This window comes from Enhydra lutris, unplaced genomic scaffold (assembly GCF_002288905.1).
Source record: "Enhydra lutris kenyoni isolate GAN:26980312 unplaced genomic scaffold, ASM228890v2 scaffoldscaffold13, whole genome shotgun sequence".
In the NCBI taxonomy this organism is placed as follows: Eukaryota; Metazoa; Chordata; class Mammalia; order Carnivora; family Mustelidae; genus Enhydra; species Enhydra lutris.
This window is the reverse complement of record NW_019154097.1, coordinates 21,440,726-21,465,591: the sequence shown is the minus strand read 5'-3', so window position 1 is coordinate 21,465,591 and position 24,866 is coordinate 21,440,726. Positions and strand designations below refer to the sequence as shown.

The 24,866-nt window shown below is 44.3% G+C and overlaps 1 protein-coding gene across 1 annotated transcript in view; it reads left to right on the top strand.

Moving 5' to 3' along the window:
• Positions 1-3,284: 3,284 nt before the first annotated feature.
• LOC111146196 (tenascin C) overlaps positions 3,285-24,866 on the top strand; it is a 110,180-nt gene continuing 88,598 nt past the window's right edge. Inside the window, exon 1 of the mRNA XM_022501635.1 lies at positions 3,285-3,340. The gene's annotated coding sequence lies outside the window, so the exon portion shown is untranslated. The remainder of the gene's footprint in view (positions 3,341-24,866) is intronic.

Sequence of the window (24,866 nt, the reverse complement as noted above, 5' to 3'; positions counted from 1 at the left end):
CTGCCAAACAGGAGGGTGAGTGGTTATTAATTCTATAAGGATCCCCTGCTGTAATGTCTAGAGTGGAAAGCAGCCATGGTGGCCTTGAGCAAGTAATTTCTGTGAGTTCCCTTTCCTCATCTGTGCAATGGATGTGTTGGACACGATAATCTAGTTTCCCTCTCATACTCTGTGCATGAACAAGGACAATGTTTAATGATATAGCATGCCATGTCAAACATTCACTTGTTCCTCCATTACTGTATTCATCCATTAAACTCTATTTCCTGAGTTTCTGCAATGCCCAAGGCTCTGTGCTCAGCACAGAAAAAGCAGGCGTGATCCCTGTCCTCTGGAAGCCTAGAGTGTAAGGGGAAAAAACTAGACATCCATCTTCCATGTACAGATAACAAATGTCCTAACGGAATTCCCACATACTAGGGTGTTTGGAAACACTTTTTATGGATGAAATCTAGGAAGCTCTGTGGGAAGTTGGATCAGAACTGGACGATAGGTGATGTGTGGAGGTGGAGGTAAGAATTCTGGGTAGAGTACAGCATTATTAGCCAGGGTTTGGCTGTTGGAGAGTGTATCCAGACCCTAGATTTGCCTGGAACAGAGGCAGCAAAAGGCGCACGGATAGATGGAAAGGAGTCCTTGTCTGGACCACTCCTTACACAAAAGCCAGGGTGTGGCTCTCAAGATGCCACATGGGTTTTAGAGAAACTTCCTAAAATTCCTGTCTCTTCTAAAGATACATAAAGCTAACTATCTCTTTCATATGTTGTCAGAATATACTTCCATGATAGTAACTTAATGCTTACTCAGAGTCTCATGTATTTGCTCCATTGACCTATTCCTGCCTTGAGGACCTGTCTAGTGATACCTGGCTTTGTTTTCCCTCTAATTGTCTAAGACACCTGTATTTGACCCCTCGTCTATCCTGTGGAAGACTGGGAGGATAGGAGCTGTCAGGTTTGGGATGTTCCCAGAAGTCATATTTATTACCCTGTTTTCTAGCATGCTTTCTTTTTTTTTTTTAAGATTTTATTTATTTATTTGACAGACAGAGATCACAAGTAGGCAGAGAATGGGGGGGGAGCAGGCTCCCTGCTGAGCAGAGAGCCCGATATGGGGCTTGATCCCAGGACCCTGAGATCATGACCTGAGCCGAAGGCAGAGGCTTAACCCACTGAGCCACCCAGGCACCCTCTAGCATGCTTTCTTATTGCAGTTAAATACACACGTAATCGCAAACATACACTGATTACATGCTATATGTAAATGTAACCTATACGCCATGTGAAATGTATTACATACTGTTCTAATGTTTTATTCCCTAACCCCGAGAGATAAACTTGGTTGAATCTGGGAAACCAAGAGGCCAGGAAGCATTCACTGCGAGTTGAAAGACACAGTCTCGTGCTACTGCAGCATACTTTGGCTGAAACACAGAATTAAAAACTTCCAAAACTACCAACATTTGAATCAGCCAAAATGTTCAAAAGTTCAAATGAGCTGTTTTATGACATGACTATTTATGGGCTTTCTTGCTGTCTGGGAGGGTCACTTAAGCAGAAGATCCTAGAATACAGAGCCATAGCAACCATGGGGATGACCTAACCTTGTCCGGTTTTTTTCCAGACAGAGAAACTGAGGCCCACAGCAATAATAATAACAAGTATGGGCATTACATCATTCATTATTAAATACATTCATTATTAGTAATGAATCAAAAAAAAAAAAACAAGGATCTCCCTTTAGCTCTTATGGAACAAAGAAATATATTTTCTATATTTAAATAGAGCAGTGATTTTTGTACAAGTCATATTATAATTCAATAGGGCATAAAACACTTAAATATCATCTGACAATGTTCCTGGACAGTGGCGCACAGTGGAAAGAACTATGGAGTCCCGTGTTGTCATCTAAATGCTTCCCAGGTGTATTCCCTAAGTGGACTGAATTACTTCCGTAAACCTCCCTTTCTTTGTGCGTCAAAAGGGGTCGACACCTGCTTGGCTTGAGCAAGGCTGTAATGAAATAATATCTATAAAGTGCCTCGCAGAGCACCTACTATAGACTTAATAAGGGTGGGTCCGACCATAGCCGCAGGTTCCATGACTCCCTCCACTATCACAAAACTGCTGTGCATTGTGACAAGCTGAAACGTGGGTGCCGTGCCCTCGAGGCTTCCCGACTGCCTTGGATGCCTGTGTGTGCCCTGCGGATCCTCAGTGCATGCTAACCACCGATCGAACTGATGACTCAGAGCTTGGAAAGAATCCACAGCACGCTGGAGAGCAAAAGCTCAGTTTATGTCTCAAAGATTAAGTTGTTAACCTTTTTTTTTTTCTTTGTGCTGGACACTTTGCCGCACTAAGAAGAAAACTTCAGAAAGGTTTTCCCCAGGAGGTGCTACTTAGAAGACCGGCCCACTCACAGAACACGGGCATTGTCCACAAAGCTGCCCCTCGTAGGACCGGGGGTTGGGGGGGGGTGCTGGGAGGGTGAAGCCTCTGGGCAGCTGGGCACGGCTCCCTCCGCCCAGAAGACCAGCTGGGCAGATCTGCTGCTCCCTGCACTGCCCTGCTGCTGACAGCTAATCCTGGGTTATCTCTCTGCTGGCCCAGAGAAACCCAACCACCCCAGGCTTCTGCAGGGTTTTAGGTCCTCTTTCCAGGAACTGGGCTCAGCCCCTTTCCTTTTGGAGGTGCCACTGAGCAGCTGTGGAGCAGAGCCCCGGCGCGCCGGGAGCCCAGGGTGGCGGTGGAGTTTCCAGCCCGCCTGAGCAGCAGAACCAGAGCTGCCGGTCCTGCGCCCTCTCATTCCCTGGGCTTCTGTCTCACAATGAGAAAATCCGTTTGGGGAGCCAAGCAAAAATCACACCTAGCTTACAGCTGCTCTGGGTCTGGGTTGGGGGTGGAGAAGGGGAGGAGGCAGAGGAGGGAAGCTGGAATTCCTACTTTTGCCATAAATTGTATGCAAATGGGTTCTTTTCCTGGCAGGGAGCAGGGAGTGAGTGCGTCTTTCATGAGTTAACCCTGTTCCGCTGGGAGGGCTGTTCCTTTAATTCACCAACTGAAAAAGTAGGAAAGGATGTCTGGAGGCGAGGCGTCCCATTACAGAGGCAGGAGCTGCTATATAAGCCAGCCAAAGCTGGCTGCGCTGGCCACAGCCTGCCTACTGTCACTGCTCTCCCGCGAGCGCAGACTCACACCGGCCTCTCTTCGCACAAAGACTGTGCGGCTGCGGGTGACGCCGGGGGCAGCTCATGTGGGAGCCCCGCTGCTCACAGCCAGGCACTGACTCCATGGAGCTGGTTCATTCAAGGATCTAGGTCCTTCCCAACTCCGGAGAGGTAAGTGTGTTTCACCCCCATCACCAAAGATCGTTATGGCGCACTGTTTGCATTCTTGGTGCCAGAGGAGCGGTGGGCTCATCATTATAAAACTTCCTCCGTGTCTTCGCCGTTGGCAAAACGGTGTATTTGTTATGATCAGATGCACCTTGACTGTCTTCTGCTTACCCCTTCCGGACTTGGAGGTTTGGAGGGGTTGTTTGAGTTTTATGAGCAGTCGCACGTGGAAGGAACTTTCTGTAAAGTTTTTAATCTCTGCGTCCTCCTGAAGAAAAGTGGGAATCTGCTCGTAACTCCCTGCCTGGCTGATTCACCTGTGATTATTTTGGTCTGCAGGGGAGACTGGTAGAATTTGAAGGTGGAGATCGTTGTGGTCTTGCTCTGGGATAGGTTAAGGGAAGGCTGATAGAGGATGATAGAACAATAAAATTTTATCTCTAAAGGACGCTCACCTTGCAGTGTACAAAAGTTTTGTATCCATCCCTCATTCCACGACATCCTCCCTGTGGTTAGACAGAGAGAGGGAGGAGGGCTGGAGAACAGAAGGGAGGAGGCAAGTCCAAGGGCCAGATGAGCAGCTAGAGTACTAGGTGGGAGGGGGGACCCCAACTTCCATGCTGAAGGGCAGGGGGACTCCCCGTGGGTATCTCCTGATTCACTGATCCTCTGGCTGGGTACCTGTGCATGTCTTGGGGTGCTTAGAGCCAGTGGTACCCTGCATCTTTCTAGAATCACCTCCCCCTCCTCACCCCTCATCACAGAAAGCCCTGAGAAACCCCTTGCCCCCTGGCTGGGAAGATCTACCTGGCAGACTCTGAGAAGGGCACAGGGGCTCCTCTCTCTCTTCAGTGTTACAAGGGGATTAGGAGCTCGAGTTTCGAAGCCAGGCATCAGTCATTTTGGTGTCCCCACCACCACTATCAAAGATGTTACCATGATGAGAATCTGCAACCTCTGTGGGCCTCAGTGTCCACTTACCTAAAATGGGGACAATAACTTCTGTTGTCATTATGAGAAGGAAATGGAGCATAAAGCATTTGGGAGAGTAAGTGCTCAGTAACCGGAAGTTTGGAAAAATCACTGTCATTTGTCAAACACTGCCATCACCTTGGAAGTTAAAAGAGGCATTTAGGCAATCTTGGATTGTTTCTCATGTGTTCCTCACTCCCTACCCCGAACCCCCTTCTTTTCATCTCCCTGGTCTGAGGGCGTCTCACTGGGCTGGCGGGTTGGAGACTTGGCTATATTTCACAAGCAGGAGGTTGTTTTGGCACAGGTTAGGAGAAAGGGAACAGCCCAGGGCTGGATGTATATGTCAGGTTCTGACTCCAGAATGCACAAGATTTTGAGTTTGGGCGTTTGCAGATTCGAAAGCTGTCCGCTACAAAGTAGGATGCTGCGGGGGTGGGGGGTCCTCCTTGGAAATGCTCTCCGTCCCTAGTGAGAGCAGGACAGGGAGCCCCACTTGAAGAATGAATGCCTCTTTTTCATGTTTTGTGGACTCCCCCCACCACCACTTTTTATGAAGCTTTCCCATATGTGCTTTAGAAATAAAACCTGCTACCCACCCCAGCCAGCTTTCTGCCTTGCCCTTCGGATATGGTCAGCCCGATGGAGGACTGGGGGAGGTTTGTTCAGCACTAAAGAAATCTGGGGGAAATTTGCTGGCATTGTGTGCATCGGGGCCCATTGCAATAGAGGTGACTGTGCTTTGACCATACGTGTTTCAGGTGGGTGATGGCGTTTGGGGGAAGAAATGCGTGCATGGTATGAATATTCTCTGGTTTGCTCAGAACAGTGTGAATCGGATAAGGATTAAAAGGGGTATTACCAACTCTACAGTCTTTAAAGATTTTTTTTCTCTGTGCTTTGTTTGAAAAACCCTAGCTTCCCTATCTCATCTTCTACTAACTGCTTGTCTCCTCCCCCCAAAGAAGTTACTGATCTTCCAGCCCTCAGTTTTGTTGTCCATACAAAGAGGGTGACGATCTGTATCTCTCTGGGCTCTTGTGACGGCCAAATGAGATAATATATGGCAGATTCGGTACCTGACACGTAGTAGGGGCTCAATAAATGGAGGTTTTTCTTAGTTTTCTTGCTTCTCAGTTTATAAGGACTTATCTGAAATTCGTGTTCTCAGACAGTGGTTTTCAAACTTCTATTTAGCTGTGGAAACATTCATTAAATGAAATTGATGGCAGAACTCCAATATGAATGTAAATGTGGGGCTGCTTTGGCTGACGTGGGAGTGGAGGGTCTGAAACTCACCCCATTGTTCTCAGCCCTTTGGGACATTTCCCCAGAACCTTGAATGACACAAAATGCAGTTAAAAATCATGAAACAAGGCAGTGCACATTCAGGCTGCCGTTTTGCATTGCAGTTTGCCCCTTCGAGTCCCCAACTGGAACAGGAATCAATACGATTCCCCGAGTAGGACCGTAGACAAGAATACAGGAAACATAAAAGCCTTAACAAGGGATGCTGATTTTAATTTATTTTAATGATACCAGTAGCCAAAATACATGGAGAGCCTAGTCTATTCTATGCCCCCCTTGTGCACATCATCTCACGAAACATCCACACTGCGTCTCTGAGAAATGGACCACGCTTATTGGATAAAGACGTAAGTTGAAGAGTAGAGAGGATGAACAATTTTTCCAGATCCTAGAATGCAGGGTGATGGAGCCACTTTTCAGACCCACGTCCCGGTGACCCCCAAATCAGAAACACATTTCACCGTGTGCCTTCTGAATGCTGCTGCTTCTTGCGCTCACTGTCTTTAGAAGGGGAAAAAACTTCCTTTCTGACTAAATCTACGCTCCAGCCAGACTGTGGCCACCCATAAATACAGCAGTAGCCTGATCATATAACCAGAATGGAATTTGGGAAGGGAATTCAAGCTGACAGAATGAAAAACATGTCCCCCTTAAGTCTCCCCCTTCTGATGCTCACGATGAACTAAAAACACCTATTCTGCTCTTCCCCTGGGTTTCTGTAGAAATACAGCCACGTTTTCTTACAAGGAAAGCAAAGCTATCTAGCTGGTATAAAGCACAAGTCTCTCCACATTGAAGTCACTTTAGTTTGGAAAGTACCAGACATTCAGCTCACCCCAGATACACAGCTCCTTGTGGTGAGGATAAAACACATACACACAGTAATTAACATTGAGGGCTAACTGTGTGATAGAGTTTGTCATTCCTTATCTAATTCTCAGTGTAACACTGCAAGTTATAAATCACTCCCTCTATTTTATGGACAGAGAGTGAAAACCCGAACAAGTTAAGTGGTTCACATGAGGGTTTTCCATAAGTCAGGAGCAGAGTTGGCTTTGAACCCACATGCTCTAAAACTCTACTCTTCTTTCCACGGTGCTTCATTGCTTCCTGACGTCAGGCAGGGCTGACCCCTTATGGAACCTTGAATGATCGCTTTCAGTCATTGGCCAGATGGTAGAGAAGCCCCGGCTGGCATTGGTATCTATTGACTTTACAGAATAGCCCTGCATATATCATTTTTCATGGTGCCCAGAAAAGGTCAGCTTATAGTGGTGCAGTTCTCTGCCTGGAAACAGAAAAGTTCGAATTTCAGCCCCGAGAGAGAGAGAAGAATGACACTAAAGGTAGCAGTCGGGTCATTACTGTTGGTTTTCTTCCCAGGAAAGGAGGCACATACTTTGCTGTGCTCTGCAAGCTGGAGCCCTGCTTGGAGAAGCAGGACCGCACCTGCCCCGCACCCTCTCTGAGAGCCAGCTGAGCCGAGCACCTGGTGTAAAAGGGCTGATGTGGGGACAGAGTGAGATCAGTGTGCCCAGCCTTGGGGCAGTGAATCTCAAGACGATCGGGAAATAAAGGGTTGTAGGCTCCAAGCCACAAATTCCCCTGAAGTCCTAGAGATGAGGGTGATGGTTCAATTACTTCTCGACTTGAAAAGATCACAGGGGATTCCCGTGAATCGAAACCCGGCCAATCTGAACATCTCCAACATGTGGGAAACATGAGACGAAGGCTCCCTTCCAACAGGGAAAACCCCATCAAACTCCTGCCATCTCCAGGCAATAACCCCATCCCGACCAAAAGCCTTACCTGTCAATAAAGGGCTGCATGTACCGCGCGACTTCTGGGTAGAGGGGAATAGTCTGTGTGCCTACCTGTTTCCAACCCTGGTGACCAGACTTTTCTTTCAGTAATGCCTCAAGCCTAGAATTGTTTTTCTGTTTCCTTCTGCCTTGTGTCATATCTCTGGCCTCTACTTAGTCATAACCTCACTGAGCACTGTCAGTGTATCCTTTGACCCTCCGTGAAGGGTTACGAGCAAAATGCCCACACTGAAAGCAAACTGTGTGAGTTAATGTCCTTCCACATGCATTTCTAGTCTCTTTGTGAGTGGAAGTGAAAAAAAAAAATCATGCCAAGTTGTTTCAGATTTTTTGCAATTTCCTGAAATTCACAGGTTCTTAATTCTGTAGCCATGGTAACTTGAATAGTTTTGGCTGGTCCTTTGACACCCACTCCCACCCCCCAAACACCCTGCGTCAAGAGCGGGAGAGATTTTGTAAGCTCTGAAAGTTGACAGCTTTGCCTCAGAGCAAACCAGTGGCTAATTCTTGCCCTGGAGGAGGTGAGTTGGCTGCTATGAACTCCTGCGTGAACAGGTCCAAGAAGGGCTTCTAACTGGGGTGTGGGGGTGATTGTAATAGCTAACATTTCCTAACAACTCTACAGGCATTTTGCCTTTGAGTCATCAACCATCCAGCCAGTGTAACCACCCCCTGTTCAAACATGGGGATCCTGAAGCTGAAAAAGTTTAAGTAGCTTCCACACAGATAGTATATATCAGAGCCAGAACTCAAACCCAGCTCCGAGTCCTGAACACATACTTAAAACCATTAGGATAGGGGGCACCTGGGTGGCTCAGTGGGTTAAAGCCTCTGCCTTCGGCTCAGGTCATGATCCCAGGGTCCTGGGATGGAGCCCCACATCGGGCTCTCTGCTCAGCAGGGAGCCTGCTTCCCCCCTCTCTCTCTGCCTGCCTCTCTGCCTACTTGTGATCTCTGTCTGTTAAATAAATTTTTAAAAAAATCATTAGGATATGCACGTCAAGCTTGACACCTTAATTCTATTCATTTTCTGGTAACAGAGAGGGCTGGACACCCTCTCTAAGAGAGAATGAAAAGACAATGAGAACCCCAGTGTTCTCTTCAGCGGGGCAGCCACTGGCGGTATCTCTGACTTGCTCCTTCTGGTTTCACTTCCTGTGGAAACTGTAATGAAATAATTAGTGTATGATTCCTGATGCAATGTGTTTCTTCTACTGGACTCTAAGCAGCCCAGGGTGAAAGCTGATCCACACCTGGGGCCCCTCACCAGCCTGAGACCTGAAGCAGGTGCACACACAGAAGCAAGTGCAGCCTCGTGAAGCCATGCTTAGCCCGCAGGCTGGCTCAGCTACCACTCTCCTGGTTCCCTCAGAACTCTCTGCTTCCCTGACTGACCTCTGTGCGTTGTAAATACTTTGATAATCCCCTCCCCTGCCCCACCTAACTGCACACCCCTGACGTCAAGGTCATCAGAGAGGCAGCAACTGTGTCTTGCTCATTTTCCCCAAAGCCTCGCCACCTGCTGACAGGTACCAGGTCCCCAGTAAGTTATTATTGAAGAAACTCTGTGCCGTCCCAAAGGAAATGGAACAATGGCACAGCATTGCCTCGCTTCTGAACTATGTTCCATGGCTTTTGAAGCATTTTTCTCTGTTGGGTCAGTTTTTGACAAAGTAGGATGCACATAAATTTATAAACATATAAAATGACTTTCCCATGCCTCACTCTTAGATTGTCCCAGCAACCATAGATAACCTTACAGGTGGGTAAACTGAGGCTAGAATGGTTGTCATTTGCACAACGTGGAGAGTGGAAAGCTCCCACAACTATACTTTCACTGTGCCCCTCAGCCCTTGGGTTTTCTTCCCTTTTTCAGAAAAGAAGGAAATTAAAGACAGCAGGTTACTCTCCAGGGGAATATTTACATTTTTAAAGGGCAGTTCTGTAGAGAGAGCAATGCTTAACTGATAAGAGAATTGCCAGTGTTGGACTTCAGGCCAGGGGATCCGTGGGAGGAGGAGGAGAACTCAAATTTTTATCATCCAGGGGTATGTTCAGAGTCAAAACCATACTTGGCAGAAAGAAAGATGGCAGGGACTGAATATTGAGCGCAAGTCAGTATATTTCTTTTCAGAGCTCTAAGCCTACATGTGCAGCATAAGGACCTCCTGGCTCGTAGCAGTGCACTGGGGAACTTTCTAGGCATGTGGTCCAGCAGGAACACGTGGCCTCCCTGCAGAAGTGACACACCACAACCAGAACAAGGGAGCCCAAAGCAGCCCTGGGCTCTCAGCCAGCCAGATTCTCTCCCAAACATTGCATCCAGTCTAGGCACCAGGATACAAAATAACAGCAACAACAGCAACACCAAGAAAGCATGGGGATACATCCAGACAAGAAAGCCACAACTTTCTGGTTAGGGAAGAAACAGTCTGGGAGAAGCAGGTACACAAGGAGCGGGAAAGAACCCACCTGCTAGGGAACTCTGGGAAGTAAAAATCATCTCATGCTGGGCACTGGCACCTTTGGTGCTGCCCCCAAGGGAAGCAAGCTGCTCTCTGGGAAACTCCAGCCCTGGGTCCTGGGATGGTCACACGGAGGTGGCTTGATGTAGAGATGTCACAGTAGAGTGTTTTCACTTAGAGAGTGTTCTAAATCACAGGTGGTTTGTTAAAAAATTTTTCTGGAGAACCTAGAGGATGTTGACATTAAAAGGGCTCATCAGCAGCCTCTAAGCCGGGGCTCCACCTCCAAGGTGATTTGGGGGCTGCGTGGAGAGATGGGGAGGCCAAGCAGGGGCTCTACTCAATCTGATTTTAACTTAAGCCCTTCACTTTTATCTGTTTTGTGCACAGAGCTTCCTCATGAAATGTCCTTTGGTCAAAGAGTTCTGTGGCAAAAAATAATAATAATAAAGTTTCTGTAAATTGCGGGCCTGGTTTAACTCCCCTTATTTGGATGATAGTGAAACTGAGATTCAGAAGAGGGAAAAGTCCCTCTAAGATTTCACGCCAGTTGACAACAGGGTCAGGTCTCGGTCCGAAGTCTTCTGACGCTTGCTCTTGGAAGCCAGGGACAATATAAAAAAATGTCAGAGTTAATATATTATTTTAAAAGGGAAAATTATCGGAGTCTTATTCTCTGAACAGCTTTAGCACATATGGGTTGAGGCAAGAGGCCACTGTATTTGTTATCTCTTGCTGCGTAATAAATTGCCATGAAGTTTGGTGGTTTAAAGTAACATCCGTTTGTTATCTTAAAATTTCTTTAGGTCAGGAATCTGAGCATAGCTTACTTAGCTGGACATTTTACTTCATGGTCTCTCTTGAGGCTACACTCACAGTGTTGGCCAGAATTGGGGTCTCATCTGAAGGGCCAACTGGGGAATTATTAGCTTCCAGGCTCACGTGCATGGTTGTTGGCTATAGTCAGTTTCTTGAGGTCTTTTGGCCCAAGATCACCCTGAGTTCCTTGCCGCATGGACTTCTCCAACATGGCCATTTGTTTCTTCAAAGCCAACGAGAGAGAGAGGGCGGGGGGGAGAGAGCCTGCAAACAAACAGACGTCTTGTACAGCTTAATTGTGGAAGTGATACCCATCACCTTAGCCATATTTTTTTTGGTTAGAAATAAGCCACTAGGCCATCCCACACTCAAGGGAAGAGAATTGCACAAAGATCTGAACAGGAGGGGCAGTATCACTGGGGCCCATCTCAGAGCTTCTCTGCCATTCCAGCACTCCAATGTCAACTATTTCTGACAACTTCTTATCAATAACAAGTTCACCCAAGCCACCTGCACTTCTGTTGATTGGCAGTCAACAATTATGATAGCCACTAGAGTGGACTGCGTCTTATTTATGCTTTCCCTCCATGTATAAGATGGAGCCAGGTGTTTTGCATTAGATGTCCTAGTTCACTGGGGAACCATCATTCCTCTTGAATATCTCAGGATAGTATTGTCCAAGGCAGTGACTTCAAATATATTTCATTCAAAGGCAGGACATTTGAAGTGACAAAATCTGAAACTCCTCCAATTTCTCCCCTTCCCAACCTTATTCCTCTCTTAGCAGATATAATGAAGACTAAAATTTGGGATTAATTCTTTCTCCCTTTCCACTTTTTCCTTCCTACACCACCATATTCCAAATTAATGAAGACTAAAATTTGGGATTAATTCTTTCTCCCTTTCCACTTTTTCCTTCCTACACCACCATATTCCAAATCGTGTGGATTCTACTGCCTTAACAAGTAAATCAGTTCACTGCCTCCCTACCCCTCCCTCATCATCCTAGTTTAGGTCATGCATCTCACAGATAGACCATAGCAATAGTTTTCCCAGTGGCTCCCATTCCACCAGCCTTTCCTTTCAATCTGTCCCTCAACCTGGGTTGTAGGTAAACCTTCCCTGTCCTAAAGACTCCCAAATGATTCTCTTCTGGCCACAGAAAAAATTCAGATCTTCAACCTAGAATTCAGTTTCTTTCATGGTCTGGCTTCCAACCTCCAAACACATCTTGTACTTCAGCTGTAATCCCTGCTCTCAACACCAACTGTTTCATGATTTTTATGCCCTGGAAAATGCCACTCCCTCTTTCCTAGAATATCCTTCCCTGTGTTTTTTTTACCTATTCATAATCTCCTTTCAAAATTCAGTTCAAAAACCACCTCTCTCCTCCGGATAGAGGAGATGTCCTTTTATTGTCATCCCATTCTACCCTGTATCTTTTTCTGTCATCACCCTTATCATTCTGGAACTGGCTGTCTCCTCCTGCCAGTATAGTTCTTGAAAGGAGAATTTATATCTGGTTCATCTGAAATTGAGCACAATTGGAATAAAATTAACCTTCCACCACAGACAGGAGTTCTTACTGTGTCCCAGATTTGGACTTCTCTTTCCTCACTAGAGTTTATTTAGAAAGCCCAAAACTTGAGGTTGTTTTCATGTCTTGCCCTCTGGGCTTCCAACTGTGTAGACTACTGTCTACTGTCTACTACTGTCTACTACTACTGTGTAGTCAACTGTCGTGACTTATGACAGAAGGAAGCCAGCCCTGTTCTGGGACAGGAAACTATCTCAGGGCACAGACTTCAAGGAATACCCTTACTTTCAGAGGAGGCTTCTGGATCAAAGCATGCCCTGCCTGGGGTTTGGAAAAACCAGTACCAAGGACAGAGGAGGCCTGTCTGGGGATTTGAGGCTGAGTCATAGGAGATCCTGTTATCTGGAGGTTGTAACAAGGATCAGTCTACAGCCAGTGGGAGGAGGAATGGAGACAAAGAGTTCTCTATCTTAGGACATGGAGAAATTCACAGCACAGGAGAGGATCAGCTAATGGTTCAGAGTATGGCTTTGGCATTAGTTCTGGGTTCAAGGGCTTGTTCTTTTCTTATCAACATGATCTTGGCCAAGTTACTTAACTTCTCTTACCCTCATTTTCATCCATAGTAAAGGCAAAATAGTAGCACCTACTCCAAAAGGTTATTGTGATGATTAAATGGTATAAGGGTGAGTGCATTGCTTAGTACAAAACTCACACTCGGGTATAAATGTTTTATTGTCATATTTGCTACCTATTGTTGAAATGGTCATGGGAAATAAAGCTCCATTAGACAAGCAGTTCCTAAAACTGTGGCCTGTGGAGCAACATTCTTGTGAGATGCGACTGTAAAAGTGTTCTGTGGACAAAGAGGTTTGGGGAATCCTTGGCACTGTGTCCTATTCTTGGGAATTCTTTTTTTTTTTTTTTTTTAAGATTTTTTATTTATTTATTTGACAGAGAGATCACAAGTAAGCAGAGAGGCAGGCAGAGTGAGAGGGGGGGAAGCAGGCTCACTGCTGAGCAGAGAGCCCGATGCGAGGCTAGATCCCAGGACCCCGGGATCATGATCTGAGCTGAAGGCAGAGGCTTTAACCCACTGAGCCACCCAGGCACCCCGGGAATTCTTAGCTCATATTCTGGAGGTGGAGATAAAGTAGATAAGAGTACATGCAAGGTCCTTTTAAGCTCCTCATGGAGCTTACATTATGGAGGAAGAAGATAGATGATAATAAGGAATCAAATAAACTTTTTTTTTAAGATTTTATTTATTTGACAGACAGAGATCACAAGTAGGCAGAGAGGCAGGCAGAGAGAGAGGAGGAAGCAGGCTCCCTGCTGAGCAGAGAGCCCGATGCGGGGCTCGATCCCAGGACCCTGAGATCATGACCTGAGCCGAAGGCAGAGTCTTAACCCACTGAGCCACCCAGGCGCTCCGTCAAATAAACTTTTGAGTACAATTTCAGGCAAGTATTTGCCAAGAAGAAACAGAAAACATAGTAAGGGAACAGACAATGAGATGGTATTGAGTGGGGTATCCTTTTCAAAGGGTGAGACATGGAGATGACATTAAGCAGAGATCTGAATAAAACAGAGTAATGAGCTCTGTAGGTACTCTGCTGGGAGTTTAGATTTTATTCTAAGTGTGGTTAGAAGCCAGTGGAAGATTTGGGGGAGAAGAGTACATGATCTAAAAAATCCTGTAGCAGGAACCTACTCAGCTTTGTTTAACCTATATCCCCCAAGTTACTTGACCACAAATGCCATTTTCCACAGGACATGTACCTAAAAACATTCTGGAATGTATTCTGGTAAATTCTGCACTAGAGCACAAGGCTTCATAGATTTTTAAAAGGACTATAAATTTGCTCTCACTCATCTAGACCTATGGTAAAAGCCCAGCAAACCACTCGGGCTGAAACAGGAATGCCCAGAGCAAGAAAACCTAACTCTAGAGGTAAAGTGGGGTGTCACCCTAATTAGCAGCTCTTTTTGGCTGAGATGATCGATGAGCACAGCCAGGCTTCAGCAGACTCTGGAATCCCATCTCAGGCCAAAGGAAACTTGCCAACAACTGCCTAAAAACTAATAAGTGTTTGCAAACAGTACACCTTGGCTTAAGCATTCTCCAAAGGGGAAGTGTACAAAACTTGAGGTCCAGCCAGAGGCTCTGGGAGAAAGAGGTCAAATATTTCGGTGCTTACACACAGACAGCCACCAGATTGCTGCTAAAGATCTAGGAAATGGAAGGTGAGGTGTCTGCTCAGGCTCTGATCTCTCTCTTTACCGAGCAGCACTGATTTAAATTTTCACCATATATCTCTGCCTATTTGTGATGTCTGTCAAATAAATAAATAAAATCTTTTAAAAAAATTTTTTTTCACCTTATATAAACAGGAAGTTGCTTGATGAATCAGCCTGGGTAGTAATTGAGAGCACGCATTTTAGAGTCACAAGTTAGGGTCCAAATGCCGGCTGTCCATCTAAACCAGTCACTGAATCTCCCTGAGTCTCAATTTAACTTTCAGATGTGCATAATAATACCTGTCTCACCAGGTTGCCATGACAAATGACAAGATAAATGATAGCATGTATAAAAAGCTTCTAGCATAAGGCATGGCACAAAACAGATATATAGAAGGCTCTCAACAAAAGGTTAGTTTCCTTCTTGTCCAGTTCACTCTGTATTTGGTTTTACAACTATAGTCCAGCAACCATCAGGAAGCCACCAGGTGGCAGCCTATTTTTATAAATAAAGTTTTATTGGAACACAGCCATGCTCATTCCTTTATGCCATGACCATGGCTACTTTTTCTGCAGTTGTATAGTTGAGTCTTTGTGACATAGATCATCTAGCTGCAAAACCTAAAGTATTTACTGTCTGGTCACTTAGAAATAATACGGACTCCTGCCAGTGTGTTAACTTTAGATACCTAATTTTCAATCACCACAACCTAGCAAGGTGTATATTATTATATTTACACATGACGCAATTGAAACAGAAATAAAGGCTCATCTAGTAAGTCCCCCTCCAAAAACATAATACTGAAAGAAACTTCAAAGAATGACAGAAGAGTTATTCATTTTTATGATTCACCCTCGATTTCCCCTGGAACCTCCTCTATCTTTTATCTCTCCCAGGCTAAATTTGTTGACTTCCCTGTCATATGCTGAATTAAATGCTGTTGTCCAGAAAGGACTCCCCCCCCTCCACAATTTTCTCTATTTGCTTATTTGTTCATGAAAGTCCATTCTTTTAAAAATGAAAGTTGTAATTTCTAGACCCTCTGCAAGACTCTCATGCCTTGACTGATTTCTTGGAAACAGTACTCTTTTTTTTTTTTTTTTTTTTTTTTTTGTCATACATAGCATGAGGGCCAGTTTTCCAGAAAGGAGAGGTTTCTTAAGCTCCTCTGTCTGCTACTTCTCACTTTATCTTCCTCTCACTTACTCACTTTCTCTCCAGACCAGACTCAAAGAGAGTAGGCTGTTTCCAGGGGCTTTAAAGATTTGCCTGAGACATAGATATTATAGCACATTTGGCTCCGTGCCTCCCCTCAAGTTCAAAACTGTACATAAAATGGCCATATGCACTCCGGCTCCCCAGCCCCGCCCTCCTAAGGGGCCCCATTTTAGGGATCCAACAATTCCACTTACATGAGTGATATTGTGTATCCCTGTGATATTTGTTGCATAAATATTGTTTAAACTTAAGATAAAGTGAATCTTACTTAAAAAGATAACTTGGTATAGCAGAAAGAGCGTAGGATTTGGAATTATAAGACTGAGTTCTTAATTCTAAATAACATAATTACTGGCTGGGCAAGCTATTTCACCTTCTGAAGCCTTCAGCTCTCATAACAGTAAAATAGGAACAGCACTTCCTAACGGCTAAGGTTGCCATCACCATCAAAGGGCATCTGCTGCGACCCCTGAGTGGCGCAGTTGGTTAAGCATCTGACTCTTGGTTTTGGCTCAGGTTGTGATGTTAGGGTCATGAGATTGAGCCCCACTCAGCACTGAGTCTGCTTGACATTCACTCTCCCTCTCCCTTTGCCTCTCCTGCTCATGATCTCTTTCAAATAAATAAATAAATCTTAAAATAAAAAGGGCATCTGTAAAGTTCCAGTCAGAGAATACGTGTGACACTGTCTGCCTCACTCACAGTTTACGTTGGTGGAGAGTCTCCGTCCACAAGCCTTGCACTCAGAGACTGGCCATGATTGAATATCATCATGACTCCCATCTAACGTGTAAGGAGATGGAAGGAGGAGGGTGTAGATTTGTTCCAAATCTGCACTTTCCCCATTGTGTACCACCAAACCGAATCCTGTGACATACTTCAAACACAAAATAATCAAGTGGGTTTGGAAAACACTATAAACTCTCCCCCTCTTGGAGATTTCCCATGAACACAAACCCATTAAAGACCCTGGAAAACCCTGAAGTAAACAAAGCTGTATAATTTGTTTGGTTTAAAATAACATTTGGTTTAAAATAGCATTTTCCAAACATGTTTAACGAGGAAATTTTTTTTCCCTCGTATTAATACCTGCCAACATGTTGTAGATTACATTTTACAAAATGCTACCTAAAGTTATACAGCTAATTAAACCCAAGTCAGGGGTTAAAAATGTCTATTTTTCAGGCTCATGCGCAGCTTCTCCAACTCTCTCTGGAAGTAAAGGTCTTTTATTGTCAATAGTTACCCTGGACCCTGACCACTGGGTCCTTTTGAAGTTTGCCTTTTTGCTTTGCTGTGCAGACCACACTTTGACATCAGTCAAAGATGGCAGCAAAGCTGAGGGTTAGGAATGGGCTCTCTAACACATGAGTCTGTCCCTCTGAAGTAAATCCCTGCTGCCCCTTTCTAGCCCTGTGAGCTGGAGCGGTGTGAACCTCAGTTTCCTCATCCCTAAATGAAAAATAAACAAACAAACAAACAAACAAAGGTAACTACTTCATAGGCCTTGGAGAGGATTCAACAAAATAACCCAAGTAAGACAGGCAGCACGATTCCTGGCACAGGTGTGTTCAGTCGGTATTAGCTCCTGTTGAAGCACAGAAATGGGCCCATTTGAGAAAGAGAGAACAGACAATGAAAGTATATTCCCTTGTGTGAGTATCACACAAATTAATTGCCAGAGCAGTGCTAGTTTTCCCTGAGAGTCCAGTGTCCTGCTTCCAATTTTAGAAGCATAGTTTCATTTCAGGAGTCAACTTCTATCAAAATGCATCAAGTTTTATTGCACTTGATTCATACCGGCCTTTATATCATCAGACACTCCATCTGGTTCCCTCTGTCTCAGGTCTCAATCGGCATTCCATTCATTCAAATATCAGCACATTGGCTCAGAAAAGATTGCCAAAGCCATCTAGTCTTGCTATGCCAAATATTTAGCACACATATCAATGCTCTCTCACTTCACGACCCGTGGAGTTCATTACTAAGCCATCGCAACACTTTTACCCCTGAGTCCAGACGAGGCCATGGTGCCAGGTGGCCATATCAGCTGACTGAGGTTGACAAGTAAGCTAAAACTCAGCTGTGTCCCAAACCAGTTCAACCTCTCAGTCGATGTTTGAACCACCTCTATAATATTACTATTTTTTATTATGTCTGATGCTGAAGAGCTCCCTAATAAGGGAAGCCACAGAGGAAGAGAAGAGAAAAGCAGAACAGATACTAACATTTAGGTAGCATTCATAACTCTATTATTCTAGTCACTGTCTCCAACAACCCTGGAAAGATCCTGATTTTATAGCTGAAGAAGCCACCATTCAGAAACGTTATAGGTTTTAGTCCAAGGCTCCCCAGCAGGTAAGCAGTTTGATCTCCAGTTTTTCTGCTCTAAAGGCTATGTTCTTCTCTATCCCATCCCAGTGCCTCCTTAAGAATTTTCAAAGTCTTACAAGGCTACATCTCTGGCATTGGGTGGCTAACAACAGTTTCACAGGGGTCATCATGTCCCAGAGCCCTTTTTAGAAGGTCTCTTATATAACATTGAATCATGAGTCAGTCTGTAACCCATCCCTTCTAGACAAAGCTCTAATCTCTTTGCTTTGGCTCAAGAGCTCAGGAACCTACTTCCAGTAGAGTCAACTAGATTCCTGAAATTCTGGATGAAGGCCAGAGGAGGTCATTGTTCCATTAGGAAATGAACTGAAATTTACATTTGGAGCAATTTTCCAGAATTTTACAAGAACCTATATTGTTGCCACTTGGTCAGACCCACTTTTTATTTTCCTTTCTGTCTAGGCAAGAAAGAGGAGAGAGAAAGCAAGTGCTCTGCAGAATTTTTATTTCAGAAATTGAAACCAGACCACACCAGGGCAGTTTGTGGTCTAAATGTATCAATGGATCTAGTCATATTTCATCTGAGCTTTTCTTAGGTATACTAAGCCACAAATATGAATCTCATTATTGTGTCTGGATGGAAATATTTTATGGATTAAGACTTGTGAGTTTAATTGGGTTGGTAAGGAAACTTCTGTTTGGGGGATGGGAAGAAGGAACCCACAAAGTACCACCAGCCCTTCAGCCAAACAGCAAAAGAAAGAAACAGTTTGTGGGGAGTAGAGGGCTGTACTTAATATTGGCTACTTGACATGGGTCTAAAATGAAGTCCAAATTTAAGTTCAGCAGAAATATTGCCAAATTAGCAATGGATCACAGGTCCCTAGAACCAAAGAGTCAAGGACTGGGGATGCACACTCTTGCTTATTTGACAGGAGAGTGGATGGGACCTGCCCAAGGTCCCACAGTGAGTGGTTGGCAGGACTGTGCCTCAAAGCTCATTTTCTAGCCCTTTGATCTGCTGCACTCCCCACTATGTGGTCTCAGTAGAGCCTCAAATCTCTGGGAGCTGAAAAATAAGTAGTGAAAAGTCAAAATTCAAAAGGAGAGAGAGTGACCTAATCTAACCAACAACAAATACTGCACTGAAATGGAAAGAATTGCTGACTAATAACCCAAGACGGTTCACTCCCATTCAAACCAGAATTTTACACTGAGTACATCACAGGCCTGGTTGAGTTCATCTCCTGCCAAAGGTCTAGTTGAGTTTATTTTGTTCCTGTGGAAGGTCTGTCTCAACGCGGACAGTACCAGGCTCTCAAGAACCCTTGAGGTGTTGCCTGTAATCTCATGGGAAGAAGCCCAATGTGTCTTGGTCACCCTGTGCTTAGTGTAGTATCTGGCACATAGTAGGTACTCAGTGAACAGCTGAGTGAATTAAAATGAAGTAATTCCTGGGGTGCAGCTATAGTCAATTCCTTGATACATCTTGTCTTAGAAGAGATCATGGGAGAACTAATTCTCTGAGAGCTATCAGGAAAATAAGAGTATTTGTTCATTCAGTCGTTCCATGCATAGGTACCCCTGCTATGTGTAAGTTCAAAGCAAGAAATATATTCAGCTTTATTTCATGTAAATATAAACATATTGTGCCTTCACTATGTTGTAGACGCTGAGCTTGGTGTTGGGTAGTAGGAGATGAATGACTCAGATATAGTTCATGTCTACATGGAGATGACAGATTCCATTCAATCTAACTCCTTATAGTCCAACATAAATACAAGATAGAATTGGCTTGTGCTCTAAAAGAGGAAGATATACATATGTAATAAGTCACCCAAAATCAATTTTAGAATGACACATGATGGAGATCATATGAAGTCAAGAACTCAGAGAATTCAGAGGGAAAAAATTACCCAAGAAAACTTCTAACAATAGATGACTTTTTTTAGCTCTATCTTGAAGGACAAATAGATTTGTCCACTCAGAGATGGCAAAGGGGCTCTTGAGCAGCCTTCGAGACATCTGGTACCCTCTCTCATTGATAACTGGGCTATGACAGCATCTCCAGAGATTTTCCCAGTTGAGCCAGGTGTTTGAAAGTTATGGAGACAGAGCTCGGGACTGGTCTTGAACCACAATCTTTTCCCCAGCCTTCCAGCACTAAAGGCTGTAGAAGACCATGGTTTAGGGCACTTATTTGGATTCAGATGGACTTGTGTTCAAATCTTGACTCCACTACTTAATACGTGTCTGAACTTGCATAAGCCACATAAATATTCTCTGCCTCAGTTTCCTCATCTTCAAAATGAGAATAAAGATACTGCCTCATACCATTTTGTAAGAATTTAAAATTGGAAACTAAGATACTTACTAGCAAAATAAGCACACACGGAATGGTCATAGATGACGTTTTTATGACTTTCATTAGCATTGTTATTATTTCAAACTCTTCCTTACCTTCAAGGCCTTTTCAATCAACATTTGGTGGTTCTGAGCATTTCCTCCTCCAGGAAGCCCTCTGGGAGCTTACATGCTCAGACTGACACTTTCTTCAATTCCTTCTTCAGGCCAGCACTGCTACTGAACCTTGTGTATGTTCTAGTTTCTGAGATTTCTGGAAACAGAATAAGTCCTTCTTCTGCAGAGTCTCCCTAGCACTTAGCACAGTGTACAACCCATAGTAAGTAAATAGCAAGTGTCCCTTAAAAGAATCTTCTCACTTAGACTCTTGCTGTCAGCCTGAGAGTGTGTGCCATGTTCCCAATCTGCAATGACACTTAAGAATATCACAAATATTAAATCCGCAGTACATGGACTTAAAATCAAATAAATTTGTGGGCGTCTGGGTGGCTCAGACAGTAGAGCATCTGACTCTTGATATCTGCTCAGGTCATGATCTCAGAATTGTGAGATTGAGCCCCACGTCAGGTTCCCATTTGTCCATTGATGGGCGTGGAGCCTGCTGGAGAGTCTCTCTCTCCCTCTGCCCCTCCCCAACCCCAAACATCCATGCACGCTCTCTCTCCCTCTCTCTCTTTCTCTGAAAAGATAAAAAATAATAATTTTTAAAAAACACTGCATTTGTGAACTTTCAGAAGGAAATTGTAAGCTTTATGATTAGAACATGCTGATCTTCCTCATTGTTGTATCCTTCATGGTTCACTCAAGGCCAGGCAGACGGTAGGTATTATGTACTATGTACTAATAACTATGTACTGAAAAGATGGTTGGTTGGTTGGTTGGTTGGTTGGTTGGTTGGTTGGTTCGATGGATGGATAATGGATGGATGGACAGGTGGATGGATGGATGGAAAACTGAAGAAACCTTACAGGACCAAGAAACCTGGAAATCTCTTAACACAGAGTCACTCCAAGACCCTATTTGCTGATACTTCTTTCTGAAGTATCTTTACAAAGACCCCAGACTAAGAATTACTAGAAACCTCTCAGATGCCCTTATTTTTGAAGGGCTTTCCATAGCTAGGGGGAAGAGATAAACCTCAATCAAATTCATTGACCAAGAGGGAGGATCTCTGGGTTTTAGTATCAACTTTACCACTAATTATCTACCGACCTTCTCTGAGGTTTCAGTTCAGTAATTCCCTTTCAATGTCTGTACTACATCTCCTGATTCAGATGTATCTACCTGGAGGGATGTGTTCATACCAACTGGGAAGCAGGGCTCTGTGGAAATGGATAGGTGCTGATTAGCAATGCCTGCCACGTATACTAGAAGGATGTGTTTTGGTGCTACAGATTTGCCACCCCCCAACTCCATGATCTTCTACAGTTGCTTTTAAGCCCCATTCAAATCTTATTTTCACTCATGTCTGTCTGTGTCTGTGGAAAGTGCTGAGAAGCTGAGCCAAACGTTTCCCGTCAGGAGTAGTGTCTTAAAAGAGTAAACCGCAAGTAGCCTCTTCTGAAGAAATCCCTGGCGGAGCGGCATGGACAACCATCCCAGGAGGAGCACTGCCTCTTGGCCAGGGTACTGACCTCCCAGAAGAGAGCCCCACCCTAGGCTCACGGACTTGCCTTTCTTGCTACCGGATGAGAATAAATAAACCAGGAGAAAAACCAGGGCTGTAACCTCAAAGTCCTCACTCCACTGTGGATTTCAGAGTATCCCTCTCCCTTGACAAACTGAAGCACTAACAATGGTACACTTCCAAGGAAAAAGGAATAGTGGGCAAGAGGGGGCTCCCCCGCCGTCTCTTATAAATCTCCCATCCTTCAGAGACTAGCCTTCTAATAACTGCCTTCTCCAAATCAAGGACACAAACCATCACACAATAACAACACGCACAGATTTCTGAGACCTCTCCCCCCTTAGGCACTGTCCTAAATATTTTCATATATTATCTCATTTAATCTCATTTTCTGCCACTTGCAGTTGAGAGAACTTTATTGTGAGGTTGATACTAGTGTTACCATTTTACAAACAAGAAAATTGGGTCTCAGAGAGGCAAAGTTACATATCGAAGGTTGTAGCTACTAGATGGAACCATATGAAGTTGCCTTCTATCCAACCATTTCTGACCTACAAAAATGGCAATTCCATAGGGGTCAAACTGAGAGCAAGTGGCAGAACCAGGGTTCAATAGTACTCGACTGATTCTAGAATAGATATTCTCAAACATTGCACAGACGCTCCCTGGATAATGGTCCATTTTAGCATTTATCGTTCTTCCCTATAATTATCTGTTGACATGTCTCTTTTCTTTACTGGACCATGAATTTAATGAGAGCAAGAATGATCCATCATGGGTCTCTCAAACACCTCACTATCCCTTGGGCTATCTTAGCACTCATTCAATTTATCTGTATTGAATGCGAGAATGAATAATTTTCCAAATGAGTTAATTCTCAGCCCTCTGGGATGATTGCTGGCTCCAGTAGCATCCGAGTTGGGCACCGGTTAAGTCACCATGCTACATGAATGGATAAATGCTTTTCAGTGCTGGAATTCAAACACCTAGGGCTTGGAAGTGCTTTGGTTTGGCAGTCAGAGTTCTCTTAATTCTTTTAAGACAGGTTGTGCTGGCCTCACTAACTGTAAGGATCAGATGTCCTCGGAAAAAATCCACCCTCAAGGCTATTTCCTGGCTCCTCTCTCTTCCTGACACATTCCAAGAAGGAATTTATGGATGTTGGGAAGGACAAGGGGTGAAGAATTTCTAGAACCTTTAAGAATGCCATGTAAGCAACTCCATGCTTAAATGACTGTGTGCGACAAAATTCTCTTGCCTGTAAGCAAGAAGAAAAAATTTGGTGTGAGCTGCCTCATGTAGTGGAAAGAGATTCATCGGCATTTCTAAACACTAGGAATCCTCCTCGCTGCCCCCAACCTAGGGTATTTCATGTGCGTGCCTAAGTCAACAAGATAGATATATTCTGGGAACCACTGAAAATGAAGTCATAAGTAACTAATTCTGAAATATGATTCTAGCCAGTTGGAAGCTTTATCTTTATCTAAAAATGAAATTGTTTATTCTCCAGCTGTGACCAGGGAAAAATTCAAAGATTGTTGATTCCTTTATCCAGCAATGGTCTTTGTCCTGTGGCAAGGTGCCTAAAAATAACTGATAGTTTATGTCACGGGGCTTCCAAAAGGTTAGCTACAAAGCAGCTCTTCTTAGAGATGGGGTGGGCGCAGATCTGATCACCAGATAAGAGGCACCTTGAAGTGTAAAATTATTAACCAGAAAGCCCTTGGGATATGGCACCACAATACCGACCTGCTCTCCTCACCTGTTAAATGAAGTGTTACCTCAGAGTAATGTTCTGAATAAAAATCCGTGATGCCAAGATTTGGGAAATGATCCTACACTGGTAACATCTAATACTGGAGAAGGTGAACCAAGAATTAATTTTTATCTTGAAATAGCCATGAAGTCCTAACAGCTCAATGCCCTCCCCAACTTTAAAAAAAAAAAAAAAAGGCTTCAGGACCATTATTTCCATCTATTTAAATCTGGAGGGCCGAACAGTAAATATGCCAGTATTTGGAGACCAGGGACTAAAGACAGAAGCCTGTGTTCTACTTAGTCCTCTCTACAGAGGACACTGAGCAATTAGACACTTACCTTAGAGAGATACAACGAGAGAGATACAATGTTGCTTACTGGGCTCAGTGCCAGCTTCACCTTGACCTTTCATGTACTCCTATTCCTAACTCTGGTTCTACCAACTCTGTGTGCTCACTCCTTTCCACTCCCCTGCATGTCTTTGACCCCCCAGTAGAACTAAACTTCAGTTTTCCATCCACGTGACCCCTACCTCTGCCTCTAGCAGGGAGCCACAAAAGGACGCATTTGTCATCTTCTTTATTCTCCGTATCAGCCATGCACTCCAAGTCCCTTGCCTTTTCTCTGTTCCCTTTCTAGACTTCCACCGGCTTTGAATTTTACCCACCTGCTGCAATTGTATCCATTCACTTTCCAAAACTGCCACCCATCAGTTCAGGCCCATCCCAGATGGCACATCTTTCAACATGTTTTTCTTAAGCCCCTCAAAAGAATGCAGCCTCCCTCCATTTCAAACACACATAGACTTGGGTTGACCAGTCTCTGTTGTTACCTATTACATTGTTATTATAAGCATGATGTATCTCCCCGATTCTCCCATCTCTTCTAGATGCAAAGTTTCCTTTCCGGTCCATTCTCTATTTGACCAGTGTTACTATTGCTTCTGCTATTATTCGCCACCATATATAAAGCACGTGCTGTATGCCACATGCTATGCTAGTAGCTTAACATATATCTCACTTCACTCCATTCTCCCGAAACACTGTGAGATAGATGTAGGAA